Consider the following 11124-nt stretch of genomic DNA (forward strand, 5'->3'; position numbering starts at 1 on the left):
AATATGGATCAACCTAGAGGGCATTAGGCTAAGTGAAAGAAGTCAGAAAGAGAAAGACAAATACCATATGGCTTCTTCAAATACACTTACATGTGTAATCTACACAACAAATGACATACATAACAAAAAACAGCTATAGATACAAAGAACAAACAAACAAGTTGTTGCCTGAGGGGAGGACAGAGAGGAGAAAAGTAGGTGAGGGAGATTTCCAGTTATAAATCTGCAGTAACAAAATAAATGACTCACAGGTGAAATGTTCAGTGTGGGAAATTTAGTATATAATTATATAATATCTTTGTATGCTGACATATGGCAACTAGACTTATTGCAGTTATCATTTTGAAATGTATAGAAATACAAAATCACTATGCTGTGCCCCAGGAAATAACATAATGTTGTCTCTCAATTATACTTCAAAACCAAACAAACAAACTCATGGAAAAGAGATCAGATTTGTGGTTACCAGAGACAAGGAGAAGGGGAAGAGTGAATTGGATGAAGTAGTCAAAAGTTATTAAGATAAATAAATACTAGGAATATAATGTACAACATTATGTGTATAACTAACACTATTGTATGTTATATATGAAAATTATTAAGAGGTTAAATCCTAATAAGAGTTCTCATCATATGGAAGAAATTTTTTTCTGTTTCTTTAATTTTGTATCTATATGAGATGATGGATACTCACTAAACTTATTGTGGTAACTGGGGCTTCCCCAATGGCTCAAGCAGTAAAGAGTCCGCCTGCAATGCAAGAGATGCAGGAGACAAAGGTTCCATCCCTGGGTCAGGAAGATCCCCTGGAGAAGGAAATGGCAACTCACTCCAGTATTCTTGTCTGGAAAAACTCATGGACAGAGGAGCTGGTGCGCTAGTCTATAGAGTTGCAAATAGTCAGACATGAATGGACACACACACATTCACTCATTTATTGTGGCAATTATTTCAGGATGAATGCAAGTCAAATTATTATTTGGCACACCTTAAACTTATAGAGTGCTGTATGTCAGTAATATCTCAATAAAACAAGAAAATTAAAAAGCAGTACATGAAGAAACTCTGACAAAATTCCAAAATAAGGTCTTTTATCTTGAACAGATGTAACCTAACAAAGCACACTTGGAAAATATAGAATTTTATCTATTTATTTCTTCATCAAATTGTATCGATCACCCGCTACTCGCTGTGCTGAGTTGAGCTTGGACACTCCAAGTTCACGGCTGAAGATTCCTGCCCTCAGTGATCTTCCAGTCTTGTGGTGAATATCATGCAAACAAAACCTCAGAAGATAATTACTGTCATGGAGACATATGCTAAGTGATGTGCAGGTGTAGAGACCACTTAGGGGAGATACCATCTAGTTGGATAGGACAAGAAGTGGCTCACCATGGAAACCAACAGAGCCTCTGTATTCTAGGCCGGGGAAGAGTTACTGTTAGGGGAAGCACACTGATTGAAACCACCCACCCTGGGCAGGCACCATAGTAACCATTTGCATGAGTTGTTTTAGGACAGGAGGTCCTGGCAAGGAACAGGGAACTAATAAGCCACCACCAACCGGAAGAGTTTGGGAAAGGTCAAAAGGAGACACCACATGTCTGATCACCTCCCAGAATCCTCTCTGGCATCCATCTTGGCTGAACAAGGCCTGCACCACCAGGAAGGACTCTGAGTCAGAATGATTGGCTAAAGACACCTGGAAACTAATCCCATCACCATAAAACCCGAGACTGTGAGCCACTTGGCAAAGCAGTTCTCCTGGGTTCCCTTATCCTATTGCTCTCCACCCGGGTGCCCTTTCCCAATAAAATCCCTTGCTTTGTCAGCACATGTGTCTCCTCCGAAAATTCATTTCTGAGTGTTAGCCAAGAGCCCAGTTTCGGGCCCTGGAAGAGGTCCCCCTTCCTGCAACATTACCAGTGAAAAGGAAACGTTGAGAAAGTTGTGAGATGGGGTGGCATGTTTGTAAAAGGACCGGTAATTTAGGCATCATCAGTCTGACTTAGGCATTTTTTTCCATCCATAGAGATAAGAGAGCAAATCGTTTCTGACAGATTTAGTGACTCTTTGTTTTGGAACTTTATCCTGAATACATTAAGGAAGCTACTCTCATTATTTTGTCCTACTAGTCAAGAACCAGAAGGAATTATACATCCTGCAATTGTTGTTGCTTAGTCACTAAGTCTCATGTCCGACTCTTTGTGACCCCATGAACTGTAACCTGCCTGGCTCCTCTGTCCATGGGATTCTTCAGGCAAGGATACTGCAGTGGGTAGCCACTTCCTTCTCCAGGGGATCTTCCCGATCCAGGGATCAAACCTGAGTCTCCTGCTTGGCAGGCAGATTCTTTACCACTGAGCCATCCTACAGTTGCCCTATTACAAAATTTCAAAACGTTGGAATAAGGATTTACCTTATTCCAAATAAGCTTAAAAACAAAACAAAACAACCAGTTTACAGAATATTGGTGGCTAAATGTTTGAGTTAAAAAAAAAAAAAAACTTTCAAAATAGAGTATCAAATTTACATTTACTATTGTCTACCCAGCCATTTTCCACCAAATGTACTCCAAGAGAAATTGCACAAAGTTAAACATTGCTATAGTCCAGTTTGTCAAGGAAATGTAAATCTTAATTTTTAGTTTCAGAAGGAAACTACTATCTTAAAATTTGATTTCCTTTACCATCTGCTAAATACATTGTAGAGAGCATTTAAGTCAAATTTACTTATCTTTACATATGAACAACACTAGGAAATCCTAAAAAAAAAATCTCAGTATGAGTTCTATTCATTTAGAAATGGCTAGAAAAGTAAATCTCACTGGAGGTAAACCCCAAAGAAAAGACCCTGCAGCTCTCAGGAAACATCATTTTTACACTTGAAGGAAGAGTATACTTGAGACATTATGTGTGTGTGTTAGTCACTCAGTCCTGTCCGAGTCTGTGACCCATGGGCTGTAGCCCGAGAGGCTCTTCAGTCCATGGGATTCTCCAGGCGAGAGTACTGGAGTGGGTTGTCATTCTCTTTTCCACTTGAGATACTATACTTAGCAAATAATCTGAAATTCAAAAGGGAAACCTAAGTATTTTGACTTAGTGTTTTCTTTGAAAAAGCAACAACTTCATTTTGATCCAGATTTGATAAATATTTTTCTTCTTACCAGCAATCCAATGGCAATCTGAGTTTCTCATTAGGCAGTCTCCATTTCTGCAGAGCCCTCTGAGAGAAGCATCTCTTCCTGCATGCATCACTGTCACATTGCATGGTCATTACTTACAGTTTAAGAAACATCCCTTTTTCTACCCAAGCAGTATAAATAACACTGAGCCTATTTTCCATTTTGAAAATGGTATTAGGACAATGATAATCAGTTGGCACCACCAAATGTCTAAAAGACTCAGGCAATGACACTCAAAGACGGTCGTGTCCACATCCATGTCCAGGAAGAAGCAGAAAAGGAAGTCTTCTGAAGACTTCAAGGGGTCTGCTTGCCAACTGAACCTATCAGGTTTGATGTCCTAGTAATTTCTCCCACTGTCCATGCTTTGTTTATGGATTACTCTTTTGTTTACATGGAGTTGAAGGAATGATGCTAAAGCTGAAACTCCAGTACTTTGGCCACCTCATGCGAAGAGTTGACTCATTGGAAAAGACTCTGATGCTGGGAGGGATTGAGGGCAGGAGGAGAAGGGGATGACAGAGGATGAGATGGCTGGATGGCATCACTGACTCGATGGACGTGAGTCTCAGTGAACTCTGGGAGTTGGTGTTGGACAGGGAGGCCTGGCGTGCTGCGATTCATGGGGTCGCAAAGAGTCGGACACGACTGAGTGACTGATCTGATCTGATCTGATGCTTTCATAGCTTCAATTTACTGAATTCTGGTAGACAGTATCTTGTTAAGGTGGATCAATTGGTGGAAAGAGGATAAAATTCTTTCTGCTTCTTTAATGTATCCAGGTACCACTGGTTTTAAAGCACTCTCCATATGTAGGTCCAGAGATTTAAAAAAATTCAAAGCACCCAAAATTTCACAAAGGTCAGGGTATCAGCTACAAATTAGTAGGTTCAGATGCATAAAGTTTATTTTTGTTCTTGGAAGACTCTTTTTGGGCTTGCTTGTGACTGGATATATCCTATATGGTACTAGATTAAGAGTTACTGCCACTGGGCATCCTGCCAATGTTGGATCTTATTTATTTCTAGTTAACCACTCTACATGCAAGAGGTAAAACCAACATGATACACAACAATAGCCATATTGTTAGGAAATCCAGCACCTGATCACAATCAGGGTAAACCAGGCTTCTCATGCATCAGTTTTCCTCTTAGAAAGTCCATATTGTTCATAACAAAAACTCCAGGGGGAAAACAGGAAGATGAGGCTTGATCTCTAGTTTAAGTTCTTAATGAGGTATGGGGATTACATGAGGAAGAATGTAGGGAATTACAAATATGAGGCTTCTGGATTAAAATCTAAGAAGTGTGTTTCTGGGTAGGTGGTTAGGGACACGTAGGAGAGCTGTGATGGTGGAAGAAATTCCCTGGAGGGTGACAATGAGAACTTGAAACAGAGAGCAAAAGAAATCTGCTGATGATTACCTCAAAGATCATTAGGTGGTTTGTTTCAGGTGTCAAATGATTGATACCCAAGGAAGGTGGCTATAAGTAGAGGCTATGAATCAGACTGACTGACTCTGCTTTCAGTGTGTGCAGCTAATGTTATGGTTCATCAATGAAGTGCTACTTAATGGATAGGATAGTTGATTGTGGATTATTTTAAGTTGATTTTTCCAGCCTCCAAGATCATACCCTGTGATCTTTACCTCTCAGTATTTATGCCTTTATGCATATCCTCCCATTTTGAATCATGAGTGATCTGTGCAACGAATAGAACATCAGTTCAGTTCAGTCACTCAGTCGTGTCTGACTCTTTGCGACCCCATGAACCAAAGCACACCAGGCTTCCCTGTCCATCACCAACTCCTGGAGTGGACAAACTCATGTCCATCGAGTCGGTGATGCAATCCAACCATCTCATCCTCTGCCGTCCCGTTCTCCTCCTGCCCTCACTCTTTCCTAGCATTAGGGTCTTTTCCAATGAGTCAGCTCTCCACATCAGGTGGCCAAAGGATTGGAGTTTCGGCTTCAACATCAGTCCTTCCAATGAACACCCAGGACTGATCTCCTTTAGGATGGACTGGTTGGATCTCCTTGCAGTCCAAGGGACTCTCAAGAGTCTTCTCCAACACCACAGTTCAAAAGCATCAATTTTTCGGCACTCAGCTTTCTTCACAGTCCAACTCTCACATCCATACATGACTACTGGAAAAATCATAGCCTTGACTAGACGAACCTTTGTTGACAAAGGTCTCTGCTTTTTAATATGCTGTCTAGGTTGGTCATATCTTTCCTTCCAAGGAGTAAGCATCTTTTAATTTCATGGCTGCAATCACCATCTGCAGTGATTTTGGAGTCCCCAAAAATAAATCCAGCCAACTGTTTCCACTGTTTCTCCATCTATTTGCCATGAAGTGATAGGACCAGATGTCATGATCTTAGTTTTCTAAATGTTGAGCTTTAAGCCAACTTTTTCACTCTCCTCTTTCACTTTCATCAAGAGGCTCTTTAGTTCTTCTTCCCTTTCTGCCATAACGTTGGTGTCATCTGCATATCTGAGGTTATTGATATTTCTCCTGGCAATCTTGATTCCAACTTGTGCTTCTTCCAGCCCAGCATTTCTCATGATGTACTCTCCATATAAGTTAAATAAGCGTGGCAGAGGTGAATTCCTAGGCTAGGTCACCAGTGTTCTTCTAGCTCATTCTTTCTGGACGAAGGCAGTGACAATATCATGAAGGCAATCAAGGGGTCCTATGGAGAGGCTCCTGTAAGAAGGAACTGAGTCCTCCCACAAAGAGCCAGCACCAACTTGGCAACCATGCCAAGTGGATCCTCCAATCCTAGCTGAGCCTGCAGAAGTCCTTGTTCTCAATCAATATCTGAATGAACCTCGTGGAAACCATGAGCCAGAACTGCCTCACCAAGTGAGGCCAGAATTCCTGATCCACAGAAGCAGTAAACAAATTTGACTGTCATTTTAAGGTTTTACATGTTGCAGTAATTCATTTCAGAACAATAGATAGCTAAAATTAAACTTCCTCTTCTATACTTTCCATGGGATTTCCCCAGGTCACTCCAGTTGCCTCAAAAACACTTAACCTTGGAAACCAAGCCCCACTCAGGCCTTCTCCTTGTAAATTACTAACTGTTTACCAAAACCTATTTTCCTCAACATCCTGAGTTATCGGCTAAACCATAGCGTCCAGCCTCCCCGAGGTTAGGTGGGGCCATGCGATTAGGTTTTAGCCAGTAGGGGTGGGAAGAGTTGTAACTTCAAACCTGACTCATGAACTCTCCCAAATGTGCTCCCCTCTGCTAATTTCCTTCCCTGGTTGATTGGGATGCCACCTTCAGGGTGACCTTTGAAGCCCCATGGTAAAGATGGCACTGCCACTGTCAGGCCAGGACCCTGGAAGACTGAGCAATGTGGACTGTTCCATAACCAAGGAACAATCTTTGTTCTGATACAGCTAAGCTTTGGGGGGGTCTATTTGTTCCACCAATCTAGCCTCTTCTAATCTACTTATTGCCAAGTCAGTTTCCAGATTTTCTGGAATCTTTATCAAATCTGTTTTCCAGAAAAATTTCTTTTCACGTGTGCTATTTCTTGAAGGTACTTTCATAAACTGGTAAACAAATCTATGATAATATGATCACCAAGTGGGCCTGGGTTAAGGATTCAGCAGTGCCAGATATAGCCTGTAATTTAACAAGGTCTGCTGGCATATCTATATTAAACTAAAGAAGCAACCCCAGAGCATTTCAAGAAACAGCAAGACAGTGAAACAGATTTTGGATGACAGACAGATTTTGAGTGACTCCAGTCACAGCATGAATAAACTTCCAACATTTGGAGGGTGCTGGCACTGAACTATAATCTCCCCCCAGAGTTTTAGTCTGGCTGACTCTAGGGAAGATGTTTTGTCTATAACCTTGGTGACATCACATCATAACGTTTGGAGCTTCTAGACTGGCATTTGGGCTCATTTCTCATATGTAGTTGGCTGAGTATTTTTAATTCTCAAGTGTTTTCCATGTCCTTTAGACATCAACAGAGAGGAAGCCAAATATAGTGATCTGAGGATCTGTGGTTTTGTGATATCCTAAAACATTAAGGAAGATGCGGCTATGTCTTGACAAAAGCATTTTTAGTTTTAGCTGATTTTTTGTTTGTTTTGTGAAAATGAGATAAGAAGAAAAGATTAAAGTAAATATTCACATAGTGTTGGCTACACCTGCAAGGTGATGCCAACTAAGGAAAGATTATGCCAGCATCAGATTTTACCTTGATATTTTTTCTCACACACCCTTCTACATAGTTCCCACTGTTATCCAAGTGGTCTGAGAGGAGTGACTGTTGATTATGTCATCTTCTAGCTTACTAACACATTCGTGACCAGAGATATATGACAGCCACAGGTGTTAGTTTCTGCAAAAATCCCCTGGTCAGCAATGTATTAAGGTCTGCAAGTAGTAACAGAGAAGTTTAAGAATGTCTTTGTATGGAGAATAATAGTATGACATATGAAAACATTCTCTTTGTAATTGTGTCTTAACCAGGTACTTCAGAAAGTATAGCCCCAGGCAGAAAGCCTATGCTCAAGTCCTTTGTTAAAAAGTACAATCCTGATTCTTGAAAAAATGGCTTAAAAGGCAGACCTTGAGGTCATCCCCTCGTAGAGGTCCACCAAAATTACAACTATTTACAGAGCAACTATTGGTGAGAAAGACTGAAATCTACTAGAAAAAATCTACAACTCCTGAGATAAAGAAGGAACCAAATGAGCTGTGTAGGAGGGTCAGAGTGATGGTATAATCAACATACATGTCCCCAGATTGATGACCAATAAACAGGAGAATAATTACAGTTGTGGAAGTCCTCTCCAAGGAGGGAGGGGTCTAAGCCCCACAGTGAGCTCCCAAGCCCAGAGAAGCGCCTTAGGAAGACAAGCCCCCAGGATGTTGGGTTTTGAAGGCCAGCAGGGCTTACTTTTCTGAGGCCTGTGTAAGAACCTCCACTCTTAGTGAAAACTCCGATACTTTGGCCATCTGATACTAAGAGCCAGCTCGTTAGAAAAGACCCTGATGCTGGGAAAGATTGAAGATGGGAGGAGAAGGGGAGGACAGAGGAAAAGATGGTTGTATGGTATCACCAACACAATGAACATGAATTTGAGCAAACTCCAGAAGATGGTGAAGGACTGGAAGCCTGGCATGCTGCAGTCCATGGGGTCACAAAGAGCTGAACTCGACTGAGCATCTGAACAACAACTTTTAGAGAAAGCACAAATTTCACATGCCCTGGGACCCAGAGAAGAAGCAGTACTTAGAAAGGAGCTTGGGTCAGACCCACCTGCTGATCTTGGGCAGGTACCCAGAGAAGGAGGCAACCAGAGTTCATCCGTCAATGCAGAAACAGCTGCCATTTTGGAATCTTCCCTCTACCTTACTAGCCTTAAGACCCAATCTCGACCCATTCCACCAGCCTCTAGGCTCCAGTACTGAGATGGGCAGAAACAGGGCTCCACTCACCAGCAGGCAGGCTGCCTTTAGACCCCCTGAGCCTACAGGGCCACCACTGGACATGGCTCTGTCCACCAGAGTACCCTGGAACTAGCCACAAACATCAGTGTGTGGGACAAGACCCTGGAATCCCAGGGCTCTACCAAAAGAGACCCTGAGTCCCATCACTGTCCACCAGCAAACCAGCTCTAGCCTTGAGACTACCAAAGGGAAGCACTAGCCCCAGGATCACTGCAGCCTGCTGTGGCAGGACCCAGTCAACACCATCAGGCTGGCATCAGCCCGGGACACAGGATCTGGCCCACCAACCAGTAGCCAGAAACCTCCACACAGGGCAGGACCTGGTGACCAAGACCAAAGCCCAGCCACACCTACCAGACCATCCACCGAAGTCAGCCCACCATAACAGAGGACCTATTATGCAGCCCACATAAGTGGCATATAGCTCTGGTGACCAGAGTGGAGGGAGGTGGTGGTAGTATGCATAGGATGTCTCCTACCTAAGAAAAACTTCAAGGTCAGGGAACATAATCTATCAGGCACATAGAAACAAAAACAACAAATTAGGAAAAATGAGGAGATAGAAGAATACGTTTGAAACAAAGAATCAAAATAAAATTCTGAAGAACTAAGTGAAGAGGAGGTAGGCAGTCTACCTGATAAAGAGTTCAAGATAATGACCACAAAGATGACCAAGGAATTTGGGAGAAGAATGGATGGTACAAAATTAATACACAGAAATCTGTTGTATTTCTACATGCTAACAACAAACTATTAGAAACAGAAATTAGGAAACAACCTCACTTATAGTTGCAGCAAGGAGAATAACATACCTAGGAATAAATTGAAGAAGGTAAAATCTGTACTCAGACAACTCTAAGACATTGATGAAAGAAACTGAAGACAACACAAACAGATGGAAAAGTATACCACTTCTTGTATCAGAAGAATTCATGTTTTAATGAGCATGCTGCCCAAAGCAATGTACAGATTCGATACAATCCCTATCAAAACACCAAAGGCATTTTTCACAAAACCAGAACTAATAATTTAAAAATTTGTTTGGAAATACAAACGACCTTGAATAGCCAAAACAATCTTGAGAAAGAACAGAGCTGGAGGTATCACACTCTTTGACTTCAGACAATACTACAGAGCTAGAGTAATCAAAAAAACTACTGTACTGGGACCAAAAACAGACACAAAGATCAACAGAACAGAATAGAGAGCTTGGAAGCAGAAGCATGCATTTATGGTCAACTAATTTATGACAAAGGAGGCAAGAATGTACAATGGAGGAAAGGCAATCTCTTCAAAAAGTCGTGCTGGGACAGCTACATGGAAAGGAATGAGATTAGAATGTTCCTTCACACTATATACAAACACAAACTCAAGATGGATTGAAGACCTAAATGTAAACCTGGAAAACATAAAAATCCTAGAAGAAAACATAGGCAGAGCACTCTTTGACGTAAATTGTATAAATTTTGTGTTGGGTAGTTCTCCCAAGGCAATGGAAACAAAAACAAAGGAGAGCTAATTAAACTTCAAATCTTTTGCACCCCCAAAGGAAACCATTGACAGCAAAAAGGACAACCTATTGAATATGAGAAAATATTTGCAAATGATATAACAGATAAGGGGTTAGTATCCAAAATACAGAAAGAGCTTACAAAATTCAATTTAAAAATACCCAAACTCAATTAAAAATGGACTGAAAAAAAAATTAAAAAAAAAAAAAACGGACTGAAGACCTGAAAAGATGTCTTTCCATGGAAGACATACAGATGGCATGAGCAAGAAAAGATGCTCAAGATGAACATGAACAAGAAAAAGATGCTCTGACAATCACTAAATTGTCAGAGAAATGCAACTCAAAACATAACTCACTTGTCAGAATGGCTATCATCAAAAAACCACAAATAAAAAATGTTGGTAAGGATGTAGAGAAAGGGAACTCTCATACACAGTTGGTGGGAATGTAAATTGGTACAGCCATTGTGAAAAACACTATGGAGTTCTTCAAAAATATAAAACTAGAACTACAAGATGACCCAGCAATTCTACTTCTGGGTATATATCTGAAGAAAATGAAAACCTAAATTCCAAAAGATACAGGCACCCTAATGTTCACAGCAGCATTACACACAACATCCAAGACATTGAAGCAATCTAAGTGTCTGTCAGTAAATGAATGGATAAAGATGCATTATATATACAATGGAATACTACTCAGTCATAGGAAAGAATGAAATTTTTCCATTTACAATAACATGGATGGGCCTGGCGGGTATTATGCTTAGTGAAATAAGAGACAGATAAAGACAAATACTGTATATTATCAAGGATATGTGGAAACTAAAAATAAACAAATGGATAAAACAAAACTGAAACAAACTCGCAGATATAGAGAACAAACTAGTAGTTTCCAGTGGGGAGCGGGAAGTGTGCAGGGGCAAGATAGGAATAAGG

Source organism: Bubalus bubalis, chromosome 20, assembly GCF_019923935.1.
Source record: "Bubalus bubalis isolate 160015118507 breed Murrah chromosome 20, NDDB_SH_1, whole genome shotgun sequence".
NCBI classification, from domain to species: Eukaryota; Metazoa; Chordata; class Mammalia; order Artiodactyla; family Bovidae; genus Bubalus; species Bubalus bubalis.